This window comes from Monodelphis domestica, chromosome 1 (genome assembly GCF_027887165.1).
Source record: "Monodelphis domestica isolate mMonDom1 chromosome 1, mMonDom1.pri, whole genome shotgun sequence".
Classification (NCBI taxonomy): domain Eukaryota; kingdom Metazoa; phylum Chordata; class Mammalia; order Didelphimorphia; family Didelphidae; genus Monodelphis; species Monodelphis domestica.
Window position 1 is genome coordinate 711,534,831 of NC_077227.1, and position 22,372 is coordinate 711,557,202.

Here is a 22,372-nt window from a genome sequence, read left to right on the forward strand (position 1 = left end):
TTCTTTGTCAAGAAAACCCCAAATGGCCAAAAACATCTGAACAATTAAGTCCTATTTTACAGATGAGAAAGAGAAACTGAGGCTTCTAGAATCTAGATTTGCCCAAGGTCACAGGACTATAAATGGCAAAGCCGGATCATTTCTGATTCCAATCCCATCTCATTTAAAATTATATCACATCGAGGCACCAATGAGAATCAGACTAAAAAAGACGGGTCATGGGGGCTGTTAGCCTGAGGACAAAGCACTGAACACCTGTATTATCTGTTATCCCATCATTAGTTCTGCAGAGACTTGAACTTTCTGTCTGAGGAAGGTTTCTCTTCAATTGTAAAATCTTTCACTCAAGGGCAAAATCTGGACTTCGTAGATGAAGGAGAAAGGGGAAGCCCCAGTGTGATGTATGGAGTTCACAAAATACTTGCTATTTGAGACATGAGCTTTGGGGTGGAGGTCAGGGGTAGTTCCAGCACTCTCGGGGTGATCTCTTAGCGAGCACAGCTAGCTTCCTGGGTAGAAGAAATTGCAGTCCAAGAAGGGTTTAGGATGTCTGCTAGCCTAAAGAAGGGACAGAAGATGAAGAATGATTTTCTAGCATTGTGATCATAACAGATTTCTCACTGAAATAGCAGAAGGTTTACTGCCAGATTCTTTACCTTTTAAGAGACACTTTAAAATCCTCTCCCAAGTTATTTGATAAAGGGTTAAAGCATCAAGTTCTGGAACTGATTTCTTGATTTACTGTTGTTAAAATGTCTCTGTTCAGCTTGTCTGAAGTCAGCAAAGATTCTGAATTGTTGATTCCTGTATCCTAGCATGCCATAGTAGAAGGATCCTTAGAGCAGGGAGTTGTCACCTTTCTGTCACCAACCCTTTGGAAAGAAAATCTGGTGAAGCTAGTGTATCCCTTCTCAAGATGATGCAGTTAGAGACATGAAAGAAAATACATAGGATTACAAAGGAAACCAATGGTATCAAAATGGAATCATCAGAATATTTTAAAACAAATTTGCAGAGCCCAGGTGAAGTTCAACCTCTTCTCTTTTTACAAAGGAAGAAATTGAGATTCAGATAAGTTTTGATTTACTTCTAAATTAAATCCCTAATTGCAGAGTGAGACTCAGACCTCAGGACTCCGAATTCTCTTCAGCAGAATTTCTTTCCATCACTGAGGGAGGCTGAGGCTTTGGTGTGTCCAGGATCCAGAAATGGACATTTTTAGATCAGCAAATCAATAAATGATCATTTGCATTCCAGACTCTGGGGATTCAGAGACAAAAGTGAACCAGCCCCTGTCCTCAGCGAGTGTATGTTCTGTGTGGGGAAACTATGCACAAAAATAAGCAAATATAAAATAAGTATGCTTTGGGGGGAGCAGCCCTAGCTTGGTGGAGTTGAACAAAGGTTTTATGCAGAAGATGCTGCTTAAACAGGGATTCTGGAAGTTGTCTATGAAGAGGGAGGGATATAATTTTAATCCTCTGATTAAATTTTTACACACTTTGCTCCTTCACCATCATTTACCTCAAAATTTGTGCGAGGTAGAATTTAGGTCTATTCAGAGTTGAGTAGTCTAAACTGTAGATGCCTTTTCATTGCTATTGACTTTATGCTGTCACTGTCTTTCCATCTCTCTCCTTCTCTTCCCACTAGATGATCTCCCCTCCTTTCCCCCTCCCCAGAAATGCTAAATTAGAATATCTTAGAAGATTAATATATCTGTATTACAAATGCAACCATTTATTTAAACATTCTTAGCATCTCTCTTTCCCTGTTCTGTTAGCTCTCTGGAGTTGATTCCCAATGGAATTTGACCACATTGTAGTTGGTTTTCTTTATTTCCCCTTCTGCCTCTGCAATTAGCCAATGCCATTGGAACTGGAAAACAAATATTCATGTTGGTGAAATTTTAAAATTAAAAAAAATGAGAAACTTACATTTGTAATTTCATGCTTAATTTTGGCCATAAATTTGCAAAGTTCTAAAATTAATGGCCAATTTACATGTCTTGTTTTATGTTTAATTTTGATCATAAATTTGGCTGGAAAAATATTTATCATTTTGAAGTATCTGTTAAGCTAGGAAAATAATTCTCTTTCATGTAGGTTAAACCTGATCATCTGAAGATAGAATAACCAGATGGTCCCAAAAAGTGCTGAGAATTGTTTAGGGCAATTTGGAATTAATCAAAATACTATCACTTTTTTTAAAAAAAGGACATGTACAGCATTGCAAAGGCAAAGTTTTGCATGACAAACTAAGTAAAAGAGTGAACTCCTTGTAAGATGCTATAAACATTGAGACTAAGAGAACAAACAGTAGCTAAATGAATTCCCAGTAGGTAGAAGCCTGTTCCATTTAATACAAATCAGAGCTAATGTCCTGAATGACTTAGAATGTTCCCAAATGGGTCTTAGGACTTGGGCAGTGTTCATCTGGCTATTCTGGATAAATCTCTGTGAATGGATTATCACATGTGAATGTAGCATGTTTTTTCAGTGTTTTCATATGACAGAGAGACAACTAGTTAAGACTTGTGTAATGTGAAGTTAAAAGAGGGCAGGAATTATATCCATTTAACATTAACCTTCAGAACAAGTCTATTAAAACAGGCTTTCTTTGGGGAAGAAACGTTTCCTTTTTTTAAAAAAAATAGCTTAAAGGTTCCCCCCCCCCTTTTTTTTTTGATAATTCTTTACTCTGGGAAAAATGCAGAAATAGGGAAGCATCTGATTTACTAGGGCCATTTTTGTTGCCAAGGAACTCTTATAAGAGCAGGTAACTGAGTTAAAACTAATCCCTGGGTGCATCCCCTCCAGCCATGCTCTGGCATTTGTTGAGTTCATAGCAAGGTCTTTGGCAGCCAGGTTGATCTCTATGTAAAACTGGCTCCAGTCTCTTGATTTCTATGTGATTGGGAAGAGGAGGAGGAGCACCTCCAGTTGTCTGCAGAAAGAACCTCATGTTTCTACTGGCCCAGGAAGTTGAACTGTGCATGTGAACACACAGACATGCATCTTGTCTGCCTGCCTAATTTGTAGGTTTGTTTTGGAAAGCTGAAAGCAGGGTTTGGGATCTGAGGGTCTGAGGCACATAATGTTTGTTTGCTCATTTGTTTCCCCTCTTTCTGTTCTTTTGCTGTGAAATATTGCTAAAGAGCAGACAGGGCATTGGAGAATGGGACATGGAAGCTTTCCTTTACCTCCACCTGCCTGAATGACTGGTTCTCTTTCCCACCTAGCCTCTTAGTTCTGATTTCTTCTCCTCCTCCTCAGATTAAAGAAGGGCTATTTGACACCCTCTGGGCTTTAAGTTATCCATTCTCCATCATTTCCCCTACCAGGAGTAGTCGAGAAAACTTCTCGTATCAGAGGACTGTAGGCTTCAGAGACCTAAAGGCATCCTCTAGTCTGACCTTCTTGTTTTGAAGATAAGGAAATTCTGGTCCAGAAAGGTTGTCTGTTCCCTAGATCTCACAGGTGGGACCCTCTGACTTCAGATCCAGGATTCCTTCCCATTGGTACCTGTGGCTCCCTGTATGATGCTGCTGCAAATCTGGGACATTGGGGGCATGCTATTGGCAATACTTTATTTTAAAAATAAAAGAGTCAGGACTTGGTGCACACTTCCTGTGCTCTCCAGAAGTAGAGGTCCTGGGGAGATAACGTGGCAGAAAACCTTGTAGAATCAGGGTACGGCTACAATTCCCCTTTTTTCCAAGTGGGTGGATGGCCCTCAAGTCCACAGTACCAAGTTCTCAAGAGAAGTTTTAATTACAAACCAAGGTGATGTGGTTTCTTGAATGCATTTTGTAACAAATGGATGTCAGCTGGAACACGTAGCCTAGAGAAGAGCTCCCAGTAATAAAACACTGTAGTTATTCTATGGTGCATTCTCAGTAGGAAATGTGAAAGCTGTGTTGTCTGCTTCACTTCCTTCCTTATGAAGAGGGCTGGGGAGCAGGGTGTTGAAGGATGGTTCCTTAGTGGGTCCAGGAAGAAGGCTTCATAAAACACGTCACCTCCCAAGTTGGCATGATCTCAGAGGAGATTCATTTAGCCATAATATGGCTGTGATATTTGGGGATGGGTAAGAGGGCAGGGGGTGAAAATAGAAGATCTTGGACTGGCAAGTCTTTATTAGTTTTGTAAACAGCTTTAGGAAGCACTGGGAGCATCTTGCAGGGACCCTGCAATTATCATAATAAACAGTTTTATCATCTGCTTGGCAATCAATAATGTGGCTTATGCTGCTTTAGTATCTCAGTAGTATTGATTACCTTAACAACTGTGCTGCGGTCAGCTTCCATTAACCCCTGCTCTGCCAGTGGGCCCCGTATCTCTAACTGGCAGAGGAAGAAGCTCTCATTGCAGCTTAGGCAAGTGTAGGAATTTGACAGCTGGCCAGGCCAGTGAGTCAAACACAGCTTTTATCCCAAGGCACCCGGCAGAAAGAGGGGTTTTAAACAAGGAATCTGGAAGCTAATGCAACTTTTAAAGGCATCTTTCTTTGAAGGCAGTGTTTAAAACAATTATGGCAGAGGAGATTGAAATGTGACTCAGGAGTTTGGATCTTAAAAGCTAAAATGTCTTCCCTCCCAGTCGTTTCTCTGCTTATATCCCATGTCTCCATCTACCCCCACCCAAAACAAACCCACAAACAAACCCTTATTTGGATTTTAATAGGTATATTTATAGATCTTCTGTTCTTATGCAACAGGCTTTCTTGGGTTGTTTTGTTTGGGACCTACATCTTCATTCTAGGACGAAAGCATTTGTTGGGGCTTTTTGGTCCTAGGACTAAGGATCAAGTTTGTGAAGTTGTCATTGATCTCTCCTTAGCCTACAATTTCTAGAAGATGAATTGTATAATTTCTGTTAACTCCCCTCCCCCCCCCAATTAACTTGGTGAAATGAATGATACAGTGTTAGTTAGCTGAAGTGGAATTCACCCTTCCCTTCCCTTCCCTTCCCTTCCCTTCCCTTCCCTTCCCTTCCCTTCCCTTCCCTTCCCTTCCCTTCCCTTCCCTTCCCTTCCCTTCCGTTTTTCCTTTCCTTTCCTTCCCTTTTCCCTTCCCTTCCCTTCCCTTCCCTTCCCTTCCCTTCCCTTCCCTTCCCTTCCCTTCCATCTTCCTTCTTCCTTCTTCCTTCTTCCTTCTTCCTTCTTCCTTCTTCCTTCCCTCTCTTGGGAGGAGGCAGGTTATGGATCGTCATTCTGTCTACCCAACGTACCCATTTTAGCACAGAGTTTGGGGCCCCTTGAATGAACAATTGTAAAAGCCTTTTCCTTCTTCTCCCCATCTTCATTTTTCCTGGGGCCTTAGTCACACCATCTGAATATAGCCACAGCTTAGGTAGCTACTACTCCCTCTCTAACAGTCCACCAAGGGGAAAAAATGGTCATTCAGTAAGATAGATTTCCAGGCATTCCTGAGGAACAAGCCAGGCCTAAACAGTTCACCAAGGGGCTGCCACATACTTGTTATCCTGGAAAGTAGCCTGTGGTGACTGACTTAATCTCTACCACAAAACCAGCCCAAGAAGCCTGGAATTTCATTTCTTTAGCTCTGGCTCTGGATCTTAGCCTTCAAATTCCTTTCACTCCCAGGCCACTGGACCTTCTCAGATTTTTTTTTTAAACTTGGCTTATTTTTTAGAAAAATGAAGTCTTTTTTTAAAGCCCTTACCTTCCATCTTGGAGTCAATACTGTGTATTGGCTCCAAGGCAGAAGAGTGGTAAGGGCTAGGCAATGGGGGTCAAGTGACTTGCCCAGGGTCACACAGCTGGGAAGTGTCTGAAGTCAAATTTGAACCTAGGACCTCCTGTCTCTGGGCCTGGCTCTTAATTCACTGAGCTACCCAGCTGCCCCAGGAAAATGAAGTCTTAATTAACATGGGAAGGCTTGGGTATTGACTAGCTATCAACAGATTAGGGATTCCTGACTTGAAAAATTGGAGAAGATTCTGCATTCTTCCATCTTGTCAAGAGTGTTTGCCTTTTGGGTAGAATCAAAGATGTTTCCCTAAATAGTATTGATTTTGTCTTCACATCTCTTGTTTCTCTCTGTCCCTTTCTCTGTGCTCATGGAGGTTACTCCCATAGTTCAGGCCCTTATCCTTTCTCATCTAGATTATTATAATAGATGTGTGTGTGTGTGTGTGTGTGTGTGTGTGTGTGTGTGTCTGTGTCTGTGTCTGTGTCTGTGTCTGTGTCTGTGTGTGTCTGTTATGGCAGGAGAGTAATAAAGGCTAAACAATGAGGGTTAAGTGACTTGCCCAGGGTCACCCCACTAGGAAGTGTCTGAGGCCAGATTTGAACCTAGGACTTGTCTCTAGGCTTGGCTTTCAATCCCTTGAGCCACCCAGGTGCCCCCCATAATAGACCTCTGATTGATCTTCCTGCTTCCTATTTCTCTTGTCTCTAAACCATCTTCTAGGCAATTGCCAAAATTTTTAAAGACATAAGTCTGAAACCTTTAGCAGCTAGCTCTTTCTTGTTGCTCTAATATAACACAATTGCTTTAGTGTGAAATTATAGACCTTTTATAATGTAGCTCCAGTTTACCTTTCTAGCATTATTTTATACTATTACCTTTTACATAATCTATATTCGAATTAGACTTGACTTTCCATTTCTTGCCCCCCATGAATTTGTATTTGTGGTGCTTCTTGTCCGCAGTATCCTCTCTCCTCAATTTGGCTTCTCAGAAATCTTTTTTACCTGCAAGGCTCAACTTGTTGCTTCCTCTATAAGGTGACAACCTTCCCTCTATTTTCTTTTTCTTCCTATTAGAAAGTAGGTACTTTCTTGTGTATATGTTCTCTCTCAAGTAGAACTCCCAAATATTCAAATAGAACATAAGTTCCTGGAGGACAGGGAGCTGTTTTGGTTTTGTTAGTACTTAGCACAGTGCCTTTTGCCTGTTGGTTAGTCCTTAATAAATATTGATTTATAATTGATTGATTCTATGGTGAAAGGAGCTCTGAAGAATACCAGAGTGCTGGCAGTATGTACAATAATATCATGGTGGACCCAACTTTTTTTTTTTAATTATTCCTTTAAACAGTTGTAAAGTTCCATTTCGGTAAACATTTATTCAGCATCTCCTCTTGTTCAAAGCACTGTCCTAAGTCCCAAAGATAGAAATAAGGGAGGAAAATAAAAAAAAGATGGTCTTGGCCCTCAAGGAGTTAATAGTCTAATGACACTGGAGCTTGTTACCGTATGATGTTCAAGTTATAAACCTCCAATGCTTTTCCAATGAGTTGCTATTTTACATTGGCATCATGCTAGATTTTTGCACAGGATTTGTTCTTTTTTTTCTTTTTAATAAACCCTTAACTCCTGCTTTAGAATCCATATGAAGTATCAATTCGAAGGCAGAAGACTGTTGGTTAAGATCAAGCAAGAGTTAGAAAATATTATAAAATTTAAAATAAATTATTTTGATTACATTAAAAAGGTTTTGTACCAAAAAAACCCCAATGCAATTAAAATGAGAAGGAAAGTAACAAATTGGGGAAAAATCTTTATAACAGAAACCTCTGACAAAGGTCTAATTACTCTAGTATATAAGGAGCTAAATCAATTGTACAAAAAAGCAAGACATTCCCCAATTGATAAATGGGCAAGGGACATGAATGGGCAATTTTCAGATAAAGAAATCAAAATGATCAAGAAGCACATGAAAAAGTGCTCTAAATCTCTTATAATTAGAGAAATGCAAATCAAAACAACTCTGAGGTACCATCTCACACCTAGCATATTGGCTCACATGACAGCAAAGGAAAGTAATAAATGTTGGAGAGGATGTGTCAAAAGTGGGACACTAATGCATTGCTGGTGGAGTTGTGAATTGATCTAACAATTCTAGAGGGCAATTTGGAACTATACCCAAAGGGCTTTAAAAGACTGTCTGCCCTTTGATCCAGCCATAGCACTGCTGGGTTTATACACCAAAGAGATAATGAGGAAAAAGACCTGTACAAGAATATTCATAGCCGCACTGTTTGTGGTGGCAAAAAAAAAATTGGAAAATGAGGGGATGCCCTCTGATTGGGGAATGACTGAACAAATTGTGATATATGTTGCTGATGGACTACTCTTGTGCTCAAAGAAATAATTAATTGGAGGAATTCCATGTGAACTGGAACAACCTCCAAAAACTGATGCAGAGTGAGAGGAGCAGAACCAGAAGAATTTCATACGCAGATTCTGATACACTGTGGTACAATTGAATGTAATGGACTTCTACTAGCAGCAATGCAATGATCCAGGACAATTCTGAGGGATTTATGAGAAAGAACACTATCCACATCCAGAGGAAAAACTGTGGGAGCGGAAACACAGAAGAAAAACAACTGTTCGATCACATGGGTCGATGGGGATATGATTGGGGATATAGCCTCTAAACGATCACCTTAGTGCAAATATTAATAATATGGAAATAAGTCTGGATTAGTGACACAGGTAAAACCTAGTGAAATTGCTCATTGGTTACAGGAGGGAGATGGGAGGAGGAGAGAGAGAATATGAATCTTGTAATCATGGAAAAATATTCTAAATCAATTAATTAAATAAAAATTTTCATATCAAACAAAATAAAAAAAAAAGACGACTGGTAGGGGCTGGGCAATGGAGGTTAAGTGACTTGCCCAGGGTCAGAAAACTAGGCAGTATCTGAGACCAAATCTGAACCCAAGTTCCTCTCAACTCCAAGTCTGACTCTTTTATCCACTAAGTCACCTAGCTAACCCCATAGACTTTGTTCTGATCTAAATGCTCATCAAAGCAAATTTTTTCACTTTTTAACTAATAATACCCTTAGTGTCAGTGGCTACTCAGAATACTTTCTGAAAGTCACATACTAACTGCTGCCTGTGAATGCTGACTCTTCCATAGCGGAGGGGTCTCTGTTCCCTCAGGAGCTGTACTATATTTTGTGTTATTTTAATTTTTTTCATTCCAAATTTAATAAACAAAAAAAAGAGCACCTCTATATGTAAAGTAGAAAAGAATTATTTATGAAACAATGAATCTCTCTCTTTTAAAAATTAAAATTTTAATTTATTTTCCATTTTAAATTTAAAATCCTTAACTTCTGTCTTAGAATCAATATTAAGTATGGGTTCCAAAGTAGAAGAGCAATAAGGGTTAGGCAGTTGGGAATAAGTTTTTGACAACACTATTGTTAGTCTGCCCTCTAAAGAAAGAAAAACACAATCCTGGTAGTAAATAGTCATCCAAAATATATGCACACATTTGCTTTGCTCAAGTGCATCTATCTTATTATTCACCTCCAGTCTGCCTTTTGGTGGAGAGTGGGTAGTGTGCTTTATCATTAGACTTCTGGAATTGTGATTGGTCATTGTAATCAGAGTTCAATGTCTTTCAAAGTTATTTTTCCTTACAGTGTGGTTAATTTATAAATTATTTTCCTAATTTTGCTCACTTTAGTCTGCATCATTTCATAAAAGTCCTCCCAGATGATTATTTCCCCCTTGAAATGATCCCTTTTTTTCATTTCTTATAGCACGATATTTCATTACATTCATACACTGTCATTTTTTCAGCCATTTTTTAGTTGATGGACATTGCCTTTTTTTCCTGTTCTTTGTTGCAACAAAAAAAGCTTTTAAAATATTTTTGTACATCTGGATTTCTTGGGTTTTTTTTTAAATCTCTTAATATAATACAACCTATCTATACACACACACACATATATATCACTTAGCATACTGCTTGGTATGTGGTAGGGGCTTAATAAATGCTTAATTTTTCTTTCTCTCTTAGGTGACATGGCAATAAATTTAGTTATGGTATTTCTGAATTGCCAGTTTGATGACTTTTTGGATAGAGTTCCAAATTGATTTCCAGACTGATTGGACCAATTTAGAGTTCTTCCAATACCCTATTAGTGAAGCCTGTCTTTTAGCAGCCCCTCCAGCAATTGTCATTTTCCATACTGTATTGTCATGGAGTTCTTATCCTAGGGTCTTCACCTCAACTTTAACCCCAAGCCTCAGATTAGTTATTTTCCAAGATATTGGAAATTTTTTAATTTAAATTTCTAGAACATAGAAATAGAAATTTTCTAGCTTAAATCAGCTATACTGATTTAAACATCTTTATATTCTGCTGGTCATCAGGTATTAGTAAAATTTAGTAAGAAGAAAATAGTTTTTGAAAATGAAATAGTTGGCCATTGTATTTATACCTTATAATCTTTCATTTAATTTTATTTTAAAATTTATTATTTTTTTTTTTACCAATTATATGTAATAAATTTCCGTATAAGGTTTCCGAAGTTATAAGGTCCAAATTGTTTCTCTCTCTTTCCCTTCTTTCCCTTTACCAGAGCTGGTAAGTGATTCTATACCTTATCATCTTGTGACAAGTCCCAGGACTCTTTGCAGAATGTCTATGAAGATATCATGGAAAGAGCATTTGAAAGGCAGAATTGTCAGGAGACCTGAGTTCTAGTTCTGGCTTTGCCACAAAAATACCCGAGTAACATAGGGTAAATCATTTAATCTCTCATAGTTCAAGTTTTCTTATTTTATAGATTAAGATAAATAATTCTTGCCCTACCTACTTAATAGCAATGTGGAAAGAAAATGAGGATGTATGTGAAAAGAATTTGGAGGAAAAAGTATAAATCCATACAGAGATGTAAAGGTGAGGCCTCAGTAGTTATTAGCTTATTTATTGTTGATGGTGTTATGCATTAATCTCTGAAAACTCTTCTCTGTAGACCTTAATATTTTAGATAGTTATTTAGAGCCTTTCTGGGGATTTTTGGTAGCATTCGTTAGGGAGATTGCTTTACTAAAAGTGAATTGAAGGCTGTCTATTTGAAAATGTGACTTTTATGTGAAAATTGGCAAGTAACCTCTCCTCTCAAATGAAAAGAATCTGGAGTCAGGTTTTAGGAAATGAGGCCATTTTAAAGTATTTTTATTAAGTTAAAAATATGTACAGAAAAATGTGGCTTAACAGGCCCACTGTGCTTTCACTCCTAAGATCAGAAGCACACTAGTTACAGGTTCATGGGTCACTAATGCCTATGGGCAAGTTTGGAGAGCTCTGGAAGATAATTTGGGTTCTGATAAGGGACCTTTGCAAAGGAAAACAGAACTAACTGGTGTTTTGTGAGTTGCCCTTCGGTCAGAAGATGGTTTTCATCCACAGTGGTATGTGGTTCTCTCAACTCAAAATCTGACTCCTTGAGTATCTCTAATCTCCCCTGTTATATCTCTGATGGAATAATTTGTTCTTATTGTTAATTGTTTTGGTTGTGTCTGACTTTGTGACCCCATCTGGTTTTCTTGGCAAAGATCCTGCCAAATTTCCTTCTTCAGCTCATTTATACATATATGGAAACTAAGACCAACAAAGTCAAGTGACTTGTCCAGGATAGCAAAACTATTAAATGTCTGAGGCCAAATTTGAACCCTGGAAGATGAGTTTTCTCTGCTCAAAATCCAGCATTCTCTCCACTGTGCCACCTGGCTGTTCCATAATGGTTTTGTTAATGTAAAGAAATTTAAAGGTAAAACCTCCAAAACTAGGGTGGAACAGAGAAAAGGAAATACTATTTAATTACTTCATGTGGTATAAATTCTGAGCAGTAGCATATATGTCTGAGGACCAGTCTAGCTTAATTCAGGGAGGTTGATCACCACCTTGGCCATACAAGGGGGTAGATTTTTCAGGCAACAGAAGACCATCTTTGAAGGCACAGAAGGGCTTTAGTTTGCATCTGTGGGAGAAGTATCCTCCTGGACAAAAGTCTCACACCCTTGAAGTAGAGGGATGGGGTGGGGGTGGGGGTAATTTGTGATGGTCTTAACCCATGTAGAGGTCATTTTGAGGGGGATGGAAGGAGGTAGGAAGCTGGCTGCCTCCATCTTGACTGTCTTTTTTTTCCCCTTGGGATGCCTGCATGGGACTCCGTTCCCTGCTCATTTTATCAAAATGGGTGATGAAATGCAATCCCAGGATATCTTAACACTGGTAACTTTCACTTTACATTGAAAAAATTTTTAATGGGGGGCTGTATTGCTACTTTAAGACTCATAAGAAAGGAAAAACAAAACAAAACAACAACAAAAAAAACCACCTGGAACTCAGGTGTCCTGAGAGAATTTCTAAATGAGATAGATGCCAAAGACCTACTCTAAGGAGAATATGTTTATGAGGCTTAGCCTTTTCGATTAGGTGATGAAAAATCTTTAGGTCCATCTTATTCTTAGGAGCCAGTAGAAGCTAATTCATATAAGCTGTTGTCAATGTGAGAGCATACTGGCACGACGGACTGTACTGAATCAGCTGAATTTCATCAAGTCTACTGTTTCAGACAGAAAGACAAGGAGGGCATGGTAGTAGGGCATAGTCGTTTTCTTCTCCGTAATATTATTTTTTTGAAAAGAGATTATGAATGAACAATTCTAGATATCACTAGCTTACCTTTAATTGTAGGGAGACCGTATTGGCTCATTTATGAATTATGATTCCATAATTATGAGACTCATTAGAATGATAAGAATAATAAGGTATTGGGACCACAGTGTTTATCAAGCAGTAGCATCTGCTGTGCCTAGTACTGGACCAGATGTAGGTTTTTGCTGATTGCTTTGGACTTGAGAGGAGCGCCTGGCTGTCCACCTACGAGGCTTGATTTATCAGATAGTCTGCCATAATCTTGACTTTTCTTTCCAGTGGTGTTAATGGGTCGCTCTGAGACATCTTTCCTTACTCTGACATGGTTTCCATCTTGCCAGATGTATATTTGCCAAGTAAGCCATTTGTGGCTGGCAAGGATTTAGGTAAGCGCTATGTTGGCCATTAGATCCATCATCCCCTCTCTTTAGCAGTGGTGTTCCATTTTAGAGCTCCTGTCCTATGTCACCAACTGCCTGTTAGACATTTTGAACTGGACGTCCCAAAGGCTTCTCAAACTCAGTGTCCGAAGCAGACCTTGTTGATTCTCCCCCTCCCCAAAGCCACCTCTTTTCGAACTTGCCATTTCTGTTGAAGGCAGCCCAATCCTTCCAGCCACTCACAGGCTTACAACCTCATTGTCATCCTTGATTCATCACTCACACTCAGTTCCTGTATTCAGTCAGTTGTCACAATTTGTCTTTTCTCCCTCCCCTCCTTTTTCCTCTTTGGATAATCACTTACCCCAGTTCAGATCCTCATCACATTTTACCTGGACTTCTGTTTCAAACGTCTGCTCTCCCCTCTTTGCCTTTCACATAACTGCCAGGTCTCCCCGGGCTACTCCCCCGTTTAGTGTCTTGCTATCACCCCTAGGATCCACTCTAAAACTCCCCTGGCCCTGGAAACTTGCTAACCTACCCCCTTGCTACAGTCCAGGCATCTCAGTCATTTTGTGGTTCCATATACATAACACTTGTTATTCCTCTCTGTACCTTTATCCTGGATAGTTGCCTTCCTGGACTATATTCTTTCCTTTCAGCATCCTCCATTTCCTTTAAGACTCAGCTCAAGCCTGTTAGAGCCTTCCTCTTTACCTCCAAACAATTATTTTGTAATTATTTCTGTCTATTTTGTATCGACTCATGTGTTTATAGCTTGTTTCCCTCTTCTTGAGGACAAGGACTGTTTCACTTTTGATCTTTGTATCTCTTGTGTTTTGCTTAGAACCTGGCATGTAGTAGGTGCTTAATGAGATACTTGTTGATTGGAGGGACAGCCTGGTATATATCTATATATCAGAAAGATCAACAGACTGGAAGCACCTAGGTCTAAACCCTGGCTCTTACTAGTTTTGTGACTTGGAGCTCGGTAGACCTCAGCTTCCTCATCTCTAAAATGGGGATAATCATACGCAGGGCTTTGAGGAAAGCACTTTATAAATTGGACCTTACCATATAAATAAAGAGAGGTTTAAGGTGTACCTTGGTGAGAGAGTTACTTGTATCTGCTAGACAAGTAGTTCAAGATTCTGGCTTCAACCCTGGTTGCTACTGAACTTGTTAGATGAAAAAAACAAAGATTTCCTTAGCTTTATCTAGCTGGGATACCTTGTGAAACAGAGGACTTCCAATAGGCCACTCTAGGGCGATAAGAGGTTTCTGAGTCAGTGAGTGTCAGGAATCGTGACTTGTGGGAAAATGAGGGCTGTATAATGGAATATAATGTTCTCTGTAGCCTGCAGATCTGAGCAAACTCCCACCTTCCTTGGCTGTTTTTGGGAAGTTTGGTCTTGCCTGAACCTAACCCTCCATGAGGAAATATCAGCAGCTCCTTATCAGTATTGAGTCATTTGGGAACTTTGTAATAATATCAAGAAGACCTTGAAAAATTCTCCTGGAAGCCATTGCTTAAACAATCCTTTGTTCACTCAGTTCATTGGTGGCTCGTTTGAAAGGTACCTTATCCTATTTTGTCTTTGAATCTTGGGTGCCTAACAGTGTTTGTCACATATTAGGCACTTAATAAAATTTAGCTTTGAATGAATGAGAGGCTAAGTTTTACCTAGTTGTAGTTTTAAAGTATAACCCTCCCCTGCAAGGGAAAAAAAAGTTTATTTTAAAAGTGTTAAATTGCATTCTTTTATGTCTATGGATATTCAGAGACAGCATGGTACTTTCAGAGGATCTGAGCTTCATTCTGGCTTTGACACTTAAGTATCTGGGTGACTTTGGAGAAGTCACTTAACCGATCGAGGTTTCAGTGTCTTTGTCTGTAAAATGAGGGGGTTGGACAAGAGGACCTTGGAGGGTCTTTTCACCTCAAACTCTTTGGCCCTCTGGTTTCATGTTAAAGAAGGAAGATTTTAGGCTCATGAGGGGTTAGATGTGGGGCCACGAGTCCCATTCTCTGTGGCAAGCAGGAGTAGTGGCAGTCTCCTTGGGATTCACATAGGCTGCACTACACCTCTCTTGGGTCTTGGCCAGTTGGGTTCTGTTCCAGAACGCCAGGGGAGTACTTGTTCTCATTTCGGGAGCGTGGTGCTTTAGCTGCTTTTTTTTCCCATGTAGGTCTCTGACAGAGTCCAGAGGAAGACAAGACCTTTGGGAGGCCCTGGGTGTGGCTAGGAAGTTGGGTCTCGTGGCCTGTGAGTTTTCTTCTAATGGAATTTCCCATCACTTACTGCCCTGCTGATTTCTGATCAATGAAAATGAAATTGCATCACCTCCTCAGAGGCTCCACGTATGCCTGCTGCTTCCAGCTGTGTCAGTTCCGGTAAAATAATCTCATCAGGCGTGCAAGAGGGTAATAGGAAATAAAAATAAAAACCCACAATTAGCAAGAGGCCATGCAGCTGAGTAACACTTTCCATCCTGGAGGCGAAGAGGGCCAGTTAGTGAATACCCAAGAAAGGCACCCCTCCCGCCTTTTCTTCTGTCTCTTTGCTACCCTCCCACATTTTCTCCCTTTTCTCATACATTGAAAGTTTGTGAGGGTCTCTTAGAAGTACCAGGACCAGCCAAGATCACTGTTATTTTTCTGGTAGAAACTCAACTTCATGGAGGCTTTTCCCTTGTTAGTTCACTGACTAGTGAAGAGGGATGAAGGCTCTCCTGCTTCTCTCTTGGTCTGGTCTGGGATTCCTCTCAAAGATGTGTGGTAGGGCAATAGATAATTACGGGCCAGGAGAATATTTGACTGTGGCTCTGGACAGGCTGGAGGACTCTGCTCTGGAATAGGCTTTCTAGACTCCCTTCAGTTCCCTTGATAGTATTTGGAACGCCAGCTTTCAAGAGCAGAACCGAGCTTTAGCAATGTAGTCTCTGTGTGTGTGTAACCCTTAACCCAGTGCCATGCAGAGGAAGGTCCTTAAGTGAGATGAAGGGGAAGTGATGAAGCATCTCCTTGGGGTGGAGACTGGTGACGGTCCTCACATCCTCTCCAGAGGCTGACTGAGGGTGGCAGTTGCCTTGGGAATGTTCTCGTATGTGCAATTTCTAAGGGATTAGGAGAACATCTTTGATAGGGTACAAGAAGCCAATATAAAGAAGACATTTTAAGAAGCTTGGAATAAGGCAGAGGTAGAAAACTCCATCAGAATCTGAATCTCAGAATCTATAGAAATTAAGTCATTGGTAACTAATATAAACATGGTGGTGCAAAGAATTGTAATGCTGGGTCAGATCAATGGTTCCTCCAGCCTACTGTTGTGTCAGATAGAAACACTAAAGAGGGTGTGGTCGTTTCCTCCCCAATTTCTTTTTCTTTTTTTTTTAATTTTTAACATTTATTTGGTCCTCCCCAATTTCTTTTTCTTTTTCTTTTTAATTTTTAACATTTATTTGGTCCTCCCCAATTTCTTAAAGATTAGGAACAGGCAGTTCTAAATATCATTAATCTTTAATTTACAAAGCCTTTGTGGTCCAGGGGTGAATTAGGATTAAATATCCACGAGAGTCCTTAGAACAATCTGAAGAATAAAATACTGTTGGCAGACTCAGTGTTTCCCTAGTATGGTATCTCAAAGTAGCCTGGGCACTCAGCAAATGTTTCACATTCAGTTGGGGATCTGCCGGACCCTACTATAGCTTGCAAATCAATAAATCATCAAAGTATGTTGCATTTGATCTAGACCTTGAAGAATGAACAGGATTTTGATAGAAATGAAGAAAAATAATTTCCTACCAGTGAAGAAAGCATGAGCCAAAGCCCAGGAGCAGGAAACTCTAGGATATGTTTAAAAGTTGGTTGAATTTAATTTTTGAGGAATGTTGGGTCATCTAGTCTGGAAAGAGTGTAGGGTACTTGATAGAGAGGAATGAAAAGTGGTTTGACCATATCATGGAGGGCCTTGAATGCCATTGGTATAATTTATTTCCTGTAGGAGTGGAGAAATAATGTCAGCCATATTCCATATATTTCCATATTTTTTAGTTGTTACCACCTCCCAGTTAATTGGCATTATGTACTTAATTATCTATGTGTTTCCTAACAGTAAGATGTCAACTCTTTCAAAAAAAGGATTACTGAATTCATTGTATTTATATCACTGGGGACTAGTTCAGTGCCTGGGGTATAGTAGGTGCTTAATAAATACTTGCTGGTTGTTTAATGGTCAGTGATACTTGTTAAAGTGAATCAAGGTTATATTTAATGGCGATTATGCTGGCCATGGTGTGTGGGGGAAATATGAAGAGGCAAGGAAGCTAGAAAGAATTCCATTAGGAGTCATCTAGGCCAGAGGTAGTGGGTGCTGATGCTGGGAAATGGAACATGGAATTTGGCAAAGGAGATTGGAAAGGAGTGGTGGTATTTCAGATATCATATAGGAGGAGGCCTAAAGATCAAGAAAACCAATCAACTAAGATCTGGTGAGATGTAGGAGCCTTTGATTGGCTTGGAGACCTGATTCTGCTGTCAGAGAAGAAACTAAATTAGTGTAGAGAGATTTCCTTCATATTAGGAGGGGGGCATTTTGCTAATGTTGATCGTAATGGTTTTATGACAGAAGCAAGGTCTTTATATGAAGTGAAAACAGAGATGATTTATTCATATGTTGTAATGAATGTAGAGGAAAGAATTTTGTTCATTTTTGTCATGAAGGCTTTTATTCTGGGGTACACAGGGATTTATCCTTACCAGATAGCTGCTGAAAACTCTCTTTTCCTCTTTTTCATTTACCCCTCTAAGATTGGGCTGTTCCATTGACTTTGATTCTAGGGCTGAGTTTTAAAAGGTGTCTTAAAATTTTTTTTGTGAAGAAAATGAAGTTGGTTAGTCAGAGTTCTTTCTGGATGAGCCTCGAAATCTTTGTAGAGCCTGCAGGAACAATTCCTGAAGCTCTTTGTCTTGTTCCTAAAATACCTGAGATTGGGATTGCCCAGAGGAAGGTCTTGGGATAGAAAGTGAACTAAAGAAATAGGGTCCCAAGAAAAGAACTGTGATTTCCTTTTCAGTGTGTAATGGGTCTCTGTCTGTCTGTCTGTCTGTCTGTCTCTCTCTCTCCCTGTTTGGTCAGCCTTTTCTCACCTCCTCCTCATTTTAGATATTTACCACAGGATCTTGATTGAAATTGATCACATTTTATGGCTTGAACCAAAGATTCTACTCCTGAGACTGGGGTGTTGAGGAAGTCATTAAAGGGAAATATATATGGACACTAGATCTCAAACCAAGTTGTTAGGTCTAAGTAGCATTTGAATGTTGTTGCTTAGTCACGTCCAACTCTTTGTGACCCCATTTGGGGTTTTCTTGACAAGGACACTGGTGTGGTTTGCCATTTCCTTCTCCAGCTCATTTGGCAGATGAGTAAACTGAGGCAAACAGGGTTAAAAGGTTTAACTCTAGGCCCAGCATTCTATCCACTATACCACCTAGCTGCCTATTTGAACAGATGACTTTAAAGCATAATTAATGCAGATACTCTTAATGCCAAAATGGGATATTGAGCCAAGTTTTTATTGTCATCATGATCTTATCAGAGCTGTCTTGTATACGTGGTTTAAAATGGAAGCTTTTATTCTGTATCCTTAAAAGACTTTTCATGAGGTTAGGGAAAAGTTAACCCTTTAGTTCCTCAGATCTTAGACCTTCAAGAAATTTCATTTTGTTCTATTGCTTAACTACTTGAACAGCTCTTTTTTAAGGGACTCAAAGCTAAATATTTCTTGCTAGGATTTTTAGTTTGATTGAAAGGAGAATTGAAAATACTGGGCATCCTAGTTACTATGAGAAATATGTGGTCAGTGCAATTGATTACAGGGTTCTGAGATCTGGAAGCCCTTCTCTTTTTTAATAAATTGCCTTTTTTTAAAACATCTTTTCCAGATATAGCCTTCTTTCCATCTAGTAAGCTATCCCTTGTAACAAAGATGGAAAAGTTGGGGAATGAAGTATTAGCATAATATATCAACCAAATATGATGATTTCACATCCATAGCAGCCCCCCAAAAAACTCTGAAGAAGAGAGGGAGATTTTCTCATCTCTTTCTCCAGGGTCAGGTTTGATGAACACAATTGAAGACTGGCAGCATTTTGGGGAGGAACTTGAGTCTCTTAACAGAACTAGTGACCTGAGGTCCACCTTCAGAATTTTTGATCATTTTTCTCCCCTGCATTGTGTCAGAGAGAGGAATAGAAACCTGATGTTTCCCCTGACTCCAGAATTTTGAAAACAGGAGATTTTTTCAAATCTTTTAGGGATTGACAGGGTAGAGAGAGAATTATTGTGGCGGTCTGGGTGTCTCAAGGATGAGTCTGTGGAAGAGCTAATGAAGTTAAACGTGGATGAAGCTGCAAGCAGTGACTGAAGGGCTAGAGGCGTGGAATTCTGTTCCTGTGACTGGTGGGAGATGCTGTGTGGTGGCATCTTTTCCAGTGATGACCCCTTTTCTGTTTCTATGCCCATGACTCAGCTTCAGGTTTCTACTCCTGTTTTGTTTAGCATCTCTTTTTGTTCCCTGTTGCTTGAAAAGCTGTTCATGTTAATAAGCTAATGAAGATCTAGAGAACTTGCTGTGCCATGTCATGTGTGTGTGTGTGTGTGTGTGTGTGTTGTGTCCCTATTAATGAGCCATCATAGGGCAACCTATGTTTGTATTGTCACTGTGCCAATTCCGGAACCCTGTGCCAAAGTGAGCTGCCAATGGTGAGCCCTATGTGTAGTTTGCTTCTTGCTGGTTTTACAGAGAGGGTCATTTTAAAGTTGCCTGCCCAGTGATCCCTTCCTTTGCCCAAGGTCATCTTTCACCTTACCTTCTGTGGGCTATTTTGCCCAATGAATAACCGTAATAATAATAATAATTATTATTCTTTACATAGTACTTTGTTTAGTAAATTAAATACTTGGCTCACAATGCTGAGGTAGGTGTCACAAGAAGTATCCTCAGTTTTATAGGTCAGAAAAATAAAGCTTAGGTTAAATGACTCAGCCAAGGTCATAAAACTCTTTAAAGGGTTCCAATGGTAAACCATTTTCCCAGAATTCTTTCCCTCAGTCAACTGAGCCAGCATTTGGTTTCTTTGACTCAAATCCAGGAATCCTTACACTTCAGACTTACTATCTTAACTCTTTAAAGAAATTAATGGGGTTTACTGGATAGGGGAGTTTGAGGGCTACATGGGAGAAGCACACTGATGCTGCACCATGGCATGGGGGTGACCCTGAGCTCCTAAAGTGGTTTGGTGGCTTCAAGTATGCTCCTGGAAGTGGACTGCTTTCCATGTTGGGGCCAGTTCATTACCAGAAGAGTCACAAATGAAGATTTTTTAGTCTTATTACAACTCACAAAAGCCATCTCTTAGGGCATAGAGGGGTTGTTATAATGGTCTTTCTCACTATTCCAGGGACTATTCAAGTATGGAAAACAGGAGAAAGAGAATCTTGAGGCAAGTATCATTGATTTTTGGACCCATTAAAATATTACATAAATATCAACAACTGATCATAATGATGATGATCATCATCATTATGTAAGTCCTCAAGAATGTGTGGCGTAGCGACTGTCTTGTTCCAGATCCCTCTTAGATGTGAACCCAGGAGAGCTGGCACGGAGAAAGGAATCTAAGTTCAACTAGCCTTTAAACAATAATATTTACATGTCTTATATAAATACAGTTTTCTGCTGATTTGGAAGTGCTTAATGAGAATTCTAGAAGTCTTTCTGCTTTTGACCAAGCAAATGTCGTATTGAAATTCCTTCGGAGAGAGAGCTTCAAAAGGTTAATTCATGTAATAATAATCATAGCTGACATTTCTCTAACACGTTAAGATTTGTTGTTGTTGTTGTTCAGTTGTTTCAGTCATGTCTGACTCTTTGTGCCCTCATTTGGGATTTTCTTGGCAAAGATATTGTAATAGTTTTTCCATTTTCCTTCTCTAGCTCATCTGACAGATGAGGAAACTGAGGCACACAGGGTTAAAAGATTTGCCCACAGTCACTCTGCTAGTGTCTGAATCCAGATTTGAACTCAGTAAAGTGAATCTTTCTGACTCCAGTCCTGTTACTCCTCTGTGCGCTGTGCAGCCTAGCTGCCCACATTAAGATTTACAAAGCTTTGTATCAGTATCTGCTATTATCTATATTAAGTGCTTTAACTGCTTTATCTTGTTTAACCTTAACAGAAGCCCTGAGGTAAATAATATTCCCATTTTTAAAGGAGGAAACTGAGACTCCAAGAAATTAATTGATCGCCCAAGCTATGCCTCTGGCTTTTGTAAAAAGAGTATTTTAGAAGATACGGGTATCCTGCACATAATAAATGCTAAGTTTCCATCTACATGATGGCTTGGACTAGAGAGAGAATGGAAAAAGAAGTTAGGTAAGTAGCTGTCAGAATGGTCTAGTTCTTCCAGGTTAACACAAACCCCTGACCTCTTCCTTCCCTAAGCTGGAATCATCCTTTTGCAGATGAAGTCAGGAAGAAAGTCAGATGATTTTAAGCATTCTATTGGGGAAGACTAGAAGACTGGTCAGGCAATCAGCAAACATTTTAAATGCCTACTATGTGCCCTATACTTTGCTTAAGTGTTAGGGACACAACCAAAGGCAAAAGACAGTTCCTGTTCTAAAGGTGCTCCCCCAATCTAACATGCAAAGAAAAGAACTATGTACCAACAGACTATAGATGGGATAAATTGGCAATAATCAGCAGAGAGAAGGCACAAGAAGTTAGGGGGGTTGGCATAGTCTCAAAGTGTTGAGGAAGATGAAGAGGAAGGATAATCTGTAAATTGTGAACATGTTGTGTCTCTATTTTCCCCCCTCTTTCCCCCCCCCGCCCCATTCCTAGGAGGATGCAGACTTCTTTTGGGGGTTTGTGACTGAGTTCCTTGTACATAGTGGGCATTTAATAAATGCTTGCTGATTGATTGGTGATAAGAGGCCGAGGTATCAGGTGTGAGGTCAGGGGCAGAGATGAAGATCTGGGAATCATCCAGGAAGTTGAAAGAGCTGAAACCATGCTAATAGAGGAGCTCACTAGGCAAGTAGAGAGACCAAAAAAAAAATCTAGGGACAGTCTTGGCAGATACCCATCGTTTAGATGCCAGAGGAAGAGAAAGAGACAGAAAAGGAGGGGTTGGAGAGCCAGAAAGGGAAAAAAAAACAGGAAGTAGCAGGAAGACAGCAAAATGAAGAATAGGTTTCAGGAAGCAGTAGATTGCTACTAGTGTCAAAGAGAGATCAAGGAGGATGAAGATGGAGAAGAGGTCATTATATTTGTCTAGTAGGAATACCTTGGTCTTAGAGGAAGCATTATCAGAAGACCAGTGGGAGTGGAAGCCAGATGTAAATTTGTTCCAGAAGGAACAAAAGGAAAAAAGGAAGCTAGCAGGGGCAGCTAGATAGCACAGTGGGTAGAGTGCCAGACCTGGAGTTGGAAGGACCTGGGTTCAAATATGTCCTCAGACATTTCCTAGCTGTGTGACTGT

The 22,372-nt window shown here is 39.8% G+C and overlaps 1 protein-coding gene across 4 annotated transcripts in view; it reads left to right on the forward strand.

Moving 5' to 3' along the window:
• ZFHX3 (zinc finger homeobox 3) overlaps positions 1-22,372 on the forward strand; it is a 330,923-nt gene that overhangs the window by 78,466 nt on the left and 230,085 nt on the right. Inside the window, exons 1-2 of one of the 4 annotated variants that reach the window (XM_056811476.1) lie at positions 10,250-14,398; positions 15,012-15,216. The exons of 2 other annotated variants lie outside the window; for them this stretch is intronic. The gene's annotated coding sequence lies outside the window, so the exon portion shown is untranslated. Of the gene's footprint in view, positions 1-10,246; positions 15,217-22,372 lie in introns of those variants that run through there. One more of the 4 variants, XM_056811484.1, reaches the window with a different exon arrangement.